Below are 9,175 nucleotides of genomic sequence, written 5' to 3'. Positions count from 1 at the left end.
TTCAGATTGTGTGTAATGTTGGCACAGGAGACAAACGATCTGTCGCACAATGTAAGACAGAAACACAGATTTATGGCAAGAACCACATGTGGGGGGGCTGAACATCAATGCCACCGAGGCAAAGGAGATGGTGATAGACTTCTGCAGTGAGGCCCCTCTGACATCATCAGCAAACATCCAGGGTTTAGACACTGATAATGTGGAGGAGCCCAGACTTTTTGAACAATGTGCCGCACACACAGTGTTTTCCAGGGACACCAGTGAATACAGTCAGTTTGAGGCCAAGGTACTGGTGTCTTTTTCCCTGGCAACACAAACTGAGAACAAGCATGGGAGAGAGAAAACAGGTTAGAAAAAAAAGCTCATTTACAGATGTGCCCTCTCATTCTTCCAATGTTTCCCAGATAAATGGCTGGTCTTCATTTGTTAGATGGCAAACCCAGCTGTTTTGTAGCTGAAATTTGTGAGGTAGCTCTCTTTAAAACAAAGACTGCAAATGGTTTTCCTCTCTGGCATTTTGGATGGGACACTGCAATGTTTGCAAATAAACTGACTCCACTTCTGCTGAAGTTTTTTAATCAGGCATGAAGGCTTACAAAATCTGATTTCATGCCATCTCTGCCATTTTAGCAACCAAAATAATACATACAAACTAGTGTCGGTACTTTGCTTAAGTTAGATTCTCTTATAGCTTGCTAGACCTCCATCCAACTAAGTAGTCAGGATTGGTTGGTGCAGGTTCTTACAAATAGTCTGGATTAGAACATTCAGATTGTCTGACTTCACCTTTCTGAGGCTAAGGTTAGAATTCTGCAGATTCAAAGCAAAAATCATCAGCCAGTGTTTGTGATCAATTCTTGCTTGTGATGATGTCTTGTAACATAAAAACATATGAACACATTAACATGTTTGAGAGTGATGGTGGAAATGTTGTTTTATTCAGCCAGTCATCTTTCTACATTTCATTGGACCTGTACCAAACTAAAGTTCGAGCATCATCTCCTTGTCCAAAGCAGATTCATCTCTTAATGTCAGTTTTTATCCAACCATCCCCAGTCTTCTCTTTAGCTGTTAGTGATGGGTTATGTTTGGCTTTTCTAGATGGAAATCCCATTTCCTCCAGCTGCTTTCTCACAAACATTAACTCCTGTTTCTGTCCATTTGTTTTTCATTTCTTTTGTTGGACATTTTCTGTTTTCAGACAAATTGCTTCAAGTTTTCTGTCCTGACTGTTCCTGACGTCTTTCTTGGTCAACCTGCATATTTCCCTTTTACAACACTGCTGACTGGGTACAACCATCATCTTCTGCCACACCGAGATGAATGGTCTTTGAAGCATTTTTATATAGCTCCTGAAGCTCTGCAGACACTGATGATCTGTTAATCAGTGCATTTGATTTGCAGCTCCTGGCTGCCACCCTCTTAAGGTCCGATGAAGCAGCAAGGGTGGACTTAGTTTTTACACTTTTTGTCTTGGCATTTGTTCATTAAATGTTGTAGAATGTGTTGCTCATCCAAGTTTGTTTTTACCTAAATTTCTAAGATGTTTTTTTCATAACTTTATGCAAATAATTTTAATTCGTTTTTTGATTAATAAAGTTTATAACTACAGTACTGACAAAAACAGTAGGTAGAACTCATTAGGAGTTTATTTGTTAACATTTCACAAAGAACAGCCAGTAAACACCAGTTAGTGCAATTACATATTTTGCCAAAAGTTCCCACAAGAGCACATTGGGATTTCTTGTCAATGTGGGAACCTCCCTGAGCATCAGCAACAAATACAGCAATTATAAAGGCATTAGTGGAACTCTGCAGGTTGTTGTATTCAGTGATCTCCTACCAGTCCTTACATTAAGCCCTGGAGGAATTCGGGTAACGACACAAGAATGCCCTTGTACTTTACCTCCCTGAAAAGCTTATTTATGCCCCTTTCATTTATTTTTTACATCAATTAACCACTTGATCTTTGCACTGATCCGCAGTACAACAGCTCAGCATCTTATATTTTTGAAGCTTTTAAACTCCATTAGACATCATTAACATTACACTCCACACCAGACAACTGTTAAAATTGAGCTTAATAACATAAATTACAGGCTGATGAAAGCTCACATCTTCCAGTCCATTCCTTCAACAACAAATCTTTGTCACATTACTGCTTTGTGGAAACACTATCAAGCCTGCTGGAGAACAATCGATGTCTCAGTTCCTGTTCAACCTCAGTTGGCTGTTTTACCACAAACCCTAAACTCTGCAGGCCCCATTCTGGCGACACCTCAGGCCATAGTTTGTCAGTCATTTGGTTGCTCTCAGAGTCTTGCAAGGTATTAGCGACTGTGACCACAGCAGAATGACTAAGCTTCACTTGCTCTGAACTAACCGATAAAGAGCCTACACTGTGACGTGGTGTAATAGCACCAGATATTTCTTTCTGAGCCTTTACTTCTCCAATAAACTGATTCAGCTCAAGTAATCCACCTTCTTTTCCACTATCAAAATCTGACTCACCAACTTGACAAATCAAATGAGCAGACTGGTCTGATTCTAACCCTCTGCTCTGTAGATGACCATCTCCATCTGATGCTTCACTGTTATCAGAATTGGCAGCTCCAACTGGTACTGTGTGAGACATGTTGTTCACCGTTTTATGAACACACTTTATCTGTTCTAACCACATGATGGAGTCAAACTTATTGGGCTCAACCGCACCCTTTCCCAACATTCTGAGTAGAGGAGAAACACGAGTGTCAGTTTCAAAGTTATTTGTGGCGGTTCGTTTCTTTTTATCCTTCATACCAGAAGGAATTGTAACATTTTTTGGACTAAAGGTGTCTATGCTAACAGCAGAATATTCAAGCCCATGTCTACTGCTATCACTACCCCTTTCATAATGAACTGTACCATTATTTGAACTACAACTAATGTTGACACTGCCAGGACAGGTTGGAATGATGGGATTTACTGCTGTGAAACCATCTCCCGTAGCATTAGACTCTATACTAAAAGTGGAATTTGTCAGAACAGCAGTGGTACTAGAACCATCTTTTCCATTATCACTGGACAAAGCAGTCACAGAATCATTTCTAACATAAGGGACCTTGTCACTGGCCTGAGCGGTTTCTTTTTCTTGTTGTCTACTTTCATCTGACATAATGATGCCATATGGTGGCTGATCTTTCAGCTGACTGGCTGTTTCTTCCAGGACCTCTTCACTCTCCTCCTTCCCTGTAGCCAGCTTCCATTGTTCTTTGTCTGTGAGAGCTCCTCCCTTTTCCTCCTCACTGTCAATCTTTTTCTCCTGTGGGGGACTCTGCATTTCTTTATAATATACATCCATTCTTTCTTTCCCCTCTTGAAAATACATCTCTCCCATGCTTGGTTTTTCTTTCTCTTTTTGACCCACAAGCCAGCCCACACTTCTGACTTGGTTCTTGAAAGCTGAGGAGAATAGACACATGAGAAAAGTCAAATAAGATGATAGAGTAGATTTCTCATATTTTGAGCACATGGACTGCACCAGATTGCATATCACATAACAATCTATACTGCGACTAAAATTAATCAGTGTTAGCTTTTGATGATTTATTTTTGTAATGTGGTTACAAATCTCCAGCTGATGAGGTATAATTAGCTTAATCTGATGCCATTCTCAGAACTTACGGGCCCCTGAGTCAGTGCACACAGAATTACAGCAGGAGCACACCGATGATGATGAGGCTGCCAGCTCCTCCCACCTATGCACCAAAGAATGAAGCAGTCTGTTCATTGGTGCAAATTGTTTGATTCATTAAGCAGACAGTGCAAACTTTGCCTTTTCTGGGGCCAGGTAGAGTATTTCAATGATAAAGCATATTGAACCAACTATATTAACATTTTATATTACAGTACAAACAACCTTATAAAACAGTTTTGATAAGTTACCAACCTGCCAACTGCCTTGTTGTAACTGCAGGACTTTGTGATGTGGGAAACATTGACACCGATTGACAATGAACAGTGGAGGTACTGGACCTACACACACATAATTAAAAATAATAGCAGTTAAATGTAACTGTATAATTAATCCTCTTACCACAAGAATGATTCATCATGCATGTCAGTGTTTTTCAATAAATATTTCACTGGAAATTAAGTCTTGCCACTGAACCAATATAGGCTATATTTATAGTACCAGTGAAATGTTTAGATGTCCCCAGTATTGTTCTGAAAGAATATTACATTTGGAATCATATGGTAAATACAATAATAAAATACGTGTTTCATATTTCTGATTCTTTAAAAGAAGCACCCCCTTTGGGAAAATTGATGGCTGCACACTCTGGGCAGCTCCAAATCACCATCCTCGTTAAAAGAGTCCCACTATATGTTGAGCACCTGTTGGCCGAGTTTCATTCATTCTTTGTCCCAAACCACCTCACTTCAGGTTCAGTAATTGTAGAGTCATGTGCAGCACTCTTTTGCTTTCTTTCTTTGGTCTTAGCTTTGGTAGGGACACTTCCCAGCATATCATGGCAGCATATCTAACCTTGTTGCAAAGCAGGTTACACTGAACAAGAGGGCACGTCGGAAAGATTTATACTTAATACTACATTTAATGCATCATGTAAAAAATAAAAAATGATATTAGAATATTATCAAAAACATTGGTAGGGACAACTCTTGTCCCTATGCAAACTTACACCCTTTCTAAGACCAAAATACAGCATTCCAATAATATAACTTTCATTTCTCTAATTTGCCTCCCTCAGGAGTGGTTTCCTTGAATCACATTATATTTACACACCTCAACTCCCACAGCCTTCCAGACATGTCCGTTTCTTACTTTATGATTTAAACAGAAACATCCGCCCTCCTCCTTTCAACCTAAATCTTCACTATGGTCATTGTTGTTGCACTCATCATTGCCTCAGCTGTAGAGAAACTTACACTCTGTCCCATCCACTTGAATCAGTAATAGTGGAGAAACAAGCGTGTACCCGCTCTTCCATCAGATTCTTTTTACATTTCATGAATCAAAGTGTGCCAATTTCCTCTCCATTCAAATGTGTGCTTTTCTTTTGCTGCATACAACCTAACCCCCCCTCAGCTGAGTCAGGGCCTGTACGAGCACTGCCAGACTCGCATCGTTACCACTAAACAAGTTTCAGCTTTCATTACTCTCCCCTGCATGGCCTTCACCCATACAGTTAAAAATCATTGTTTTGAAAGATGACTTTGACAGTGGCATCTGATCTGTAATCTGCTGTCTCTAAAAACAATGCTCATCTTTTACAAAGCAAACCCACCCTTTGGACATGTGCCATACGACTGTGACACAAATCTGACTCTTCTTGTTTGATCAATTTATCAAACCTTCAACCAGGAACTAACATAGAACTCTAGTTGAAATCTCTTAAGAGTTTCCTGGTCAAGACAGACAGCAACTTGATGAGACAACCTGTCAACCTAAGTGATTGTTAAAATACAGATGACAAAAATTGTGTCAGTGTCCAAATAATTAATCATCTTAATTACATTTTCTGCCACATTAAGTGTGACTGAAAACTTTTGATTCTCAAATGACCCATGGTTCATGTTTTAGATAAAAACTGTAAACTTTAGATAGAAACTGTAAGGCCAGCATACGTCATGGAGTAGTGAAGCTTTTTTGAGAACAACATCCAGGGTCTCAGTGAGGTAATCGACAAACAGGCTTACATTTATGTTATATATATTACATACAGTTCATTGCATAACCCCCCCAACTTACACCAAATTGTTTTGATCTTACTTGTGAGACTCCTCTGAATAGAAAGGCATCCAATGAGAACTTCAACACACTGCCACCTCCTGCCAGGAACTGAGAGCTGCTGCCCTCTCTCTTGCTGTCCATCATGCAGCTGCAGTGAGAACACACAAGCTAAGCAATCAGGTCAGGGAAAACAGCTAACTAATAACTGGTAACCGATGTATATGGTTGTTCTTACACACCCATAGTTGCTAATAATATCCACTTTTGGCGAGCTGTTCGGATCTTCAGAGTTTGTAGCATAACACGAATCCACAAAAAGCCTCTCTCCAGCCAAGAGAGTCAATGCCTGAGCCACAAAATACACGGGTTCCCCTAAAAAAAAACTGTGGCCTGGAGGGAGCGGCTCCCACTGGGCTGACACAAAGTTGGAAATCTCTTATCTGGAGCACTTTTTTTCCCCCCAATCCTGCAGTATTTTGGATTTGTGGTCTATAGTCGTAGATTAAAAAAGTTAAAAAGGAGAAGCAAATACTAGACAAAGGACATGGAAATGATACTTACCATTACACACAGTGAGACTGAAAGTTAGTTTACTTCTGAGACTCTTCAATAAGGTTGTATGCTGAATTTGTGGTCTGAAGCCAACTTGGTAAGAGTAATGAAACCTGAAACAGAATTATTTTCACATGCCAAAAATTAAAACCAACATAGAAACATACAAACCGCAAGGTCCATCATCTGAAAGCTCTTGTTTTTCATTTCTATAACATTTCACTGTTGTACTGATCTTGATGTGTAGATGTAGGTTATTGTGGAAGTCAAATGGTTTGGTCCATTAATGGCTGTCTTTCAATCCCTCTCACAATATGACCGAGGACCATCCCAATTTGGTCAGTTTGAAAATCATTGACTAAAATGATGAGCATCATGGGAGCTCCCCCAGCGATTTAGGCCTAAAACAGCATAACTATGGGATGTCTCAGGTCCAAGTGTTGGTCAGGTTAAAAAAAAAAAAAAAAGCTTCTGCATCTCCCTTGCCACACAGTTGTCAAAAAAGTTGTCTAAAAAAAATTCAAGTTCCACGAGGCAGAATTATACTGAAAATTTCAGGTCTACAATTCAATTCAGTTTTATTTATATAGCACCAGATTACAACAATTATCATCTCAAGGCACTCAAATAATATAGTCCAATTCATGCCAATTGGAATTCAATTCATTGTAATCATAATCCAATGAAATCCAATTAATTAATTTCAAAATAATCCAATTCATTCATATAGAGCCAATTCAAAAAGCAATATTGCACCGAAACCAACAGAGTGTTCTGAAACTTGTCTTCAGTCCAATCTCCCGTCCTGAGCCTGAGGGACTGTGGAAAGGAACGACTCCCTTTAACAGGAAGAAACCTCTGGCAGAACCAGAACCAGGAAGAAACCTCTGGCAGAACCAGAACCAGGAAGAAACCTCTGGCAGAACCAGACTCAGGAAGGGTGGCCATACACCTCGACCAGCTGGGGTTTGAGAAGACAGAAAATAGGGAAAAGAGGGGGGAAAAACACCATAACACCATTCAAAGGATACCTGTTGGAACAGGGCAGTGTTTCTTAGTTCCGGTCCTCATGACCCACTGCCCTGCGTGTTTTCAATGTTTCCCTCCTTATCGGGCCACTGCAGAGCTTGATGACGAGCTGATCATTTGAATCAGGTGTGGTGGAGGAGGGAAACATTGAAAACATGCAGGGCGGTGGGTCATGAGGACTGGAACTGAGAAACACTGGAACAGGGAAACACAAGTTTATAACCACAATAATGTCACATGTACATAAAATCAATTTTGAAATTAAACAGGGGGAAAAAGAGAGCAAAGTGAGGAAAGGTGTGACAGATGAGGTCCCCCAGCAGTCTAAACCTATAGCAGCTTAACTATGGGATGTTTCAGGATTACCTGAGCCATCCCTAACTATAAGCTTTATCAAAAAGGAAAGTTTTAAGCCTAATCTTAAAAGTGGAAAGGGTGTCTGCTTCCCGGACATTTACTGGCAGCTTATTCCACAAGAGAGGGGCCTGATAACTGAAATAGAAACTGGAGGCAATGTCATTGCCCCTGGGTCACTTCACCTGTCAGCAGTTTTAATCTTGTTTGAAATAATTACCTGTTGTAATGGCAGTGGATTGGAAGGTTAAGTGGAAAAACTCTGATGACATAGTCTTGTGGAGGTGAAGCATAGCTCATTAAGTAGGTATACACCAGCTGACCACCAACAACCTGGGAACGATATAAATTAAATAACCATATTCATTTTCTGATTCATTTCATAGAGATTTAATGCTTCTGGAATAAAGTAAATCATTAAGCCTCACATTGTTTTACCTAAAAAAGATGAGCTGACTGAGATACAGCAAAACCAGAAAACATGCTGTCAGCTGATAAACTGAAGGACAAAGTTGGAAAATTAAAATCAAAACTTAGTAAGTACTTGGGGTTTAGTAAATGAACAGGTTGGCAACTGGTTTGAGACTCTGAAAAGTAATGCATTTAATACAGTTGTCTTCACTTCATAGAAGATTGGTTTTGAGAACTAGAAGCCAAAAATCAAATGTCGCAGTCAAATCAGCTCATGCATTTATTTCATAGCTTCCACCAATCGTATTACAGCGTGGTACCGTGTAGATGAACATCTGCCTAATGAGACTGTTTAAGCTCTCCAAATTCAGTCAAATTCAATTCAATTTTATTTATATAGGGCCAAATCACAACAAATGTCATCTCAGGGCACCTCAAAGATGCCCAATTCAAGTCAATTACTGTATAATTCATTGTAATACAATTATAATCTAATCAAATCCAATTCATTAAATTCCAAATTAGTGCAATTCGTACAGAGCCCATTAAAAAAAAATAAGTTGCCAAGTGAAAGAAACCAACAGATTGCACTCGAACATTGCTTCTATCCAATCCCCCGTCCTGAGTGTGCACTAGACGACTGTGGAAAGAAAAAAAAAAAAAAGTCCCTTTCAACAAGAAGAAACCTCCATTAGAACCAGAACCATCAATGGCGGCCATCTGCCTCGACCGGCTGGGGTTTGATAGGACAGGAAAGAGGGAACAACAACACTATAACACCAGGCCAGGGACACCCGCTGAGAAAGAGAAACAAGGAGAGTAAAGAGAGCAGAGGTGCATCATGGGAAGGCCCCCAGAAGTCTAGGCCTATAGCAGCATAACTATGGGATGTTTCAGGATCACCTGAGCCATCCCTAACTGTAAACTTTATCAAAAAGGAAGGCTTTAAACCTAATCTTAAAAGCTAGAGAGGGTGTCTGCTTGCTTGTTGGCTCCATGTTTAAATTCAGAATAGAATTTAAAATTCTGCTCCTCACATATAAAGCTCTTAATGACCGAGCTCCATCACATCTTAAAATATCTAATTTTTTAATA

General features: G+C 39.7%; 1 protein-coding gene across 1 annotated transcript in view; it reads left to right on the top strand.

The window, feature by feature from the left end:
- Positions 1-4,421: 4,421 nt before the first annotated feature.
- tcaim (T cell activation inhibitor, mitochondrial) overlaps positions 4,422-9,175 on the top strand; it is a 382,005-nt gene continuing 377,251 nt past the window's right edge. The window contains exon 1 of the mRNA XM_072395016.1: positions 4,422-4,426. The gene's annotated coding sequence lies outside the window, so the exon portion shown is untranslated. The remainder of the gene's footprint in view (positions 4,427-9,175) is intronic.

The sequence above is a fragment of the Leuresthes tenuis genome, unplaced genomic scaffold, assembly GCF_036924035.1.
Source record: "Leuresthes tenuis unplaced genomic scaffold, fLeuTen1.0.hap1 SCAF_10, whole genome shotgun sequence".
Classification (NCBI taxonomy): Eukaryota; Metazoa; Chordata; class Actinopteri; order Atheriniformes; family Atherinopsidae; genus Leuresthes; species Leuresthes tenuis.
This window is presented reverse-complemented; position numbering and strand designations above follow the sequence as displayed.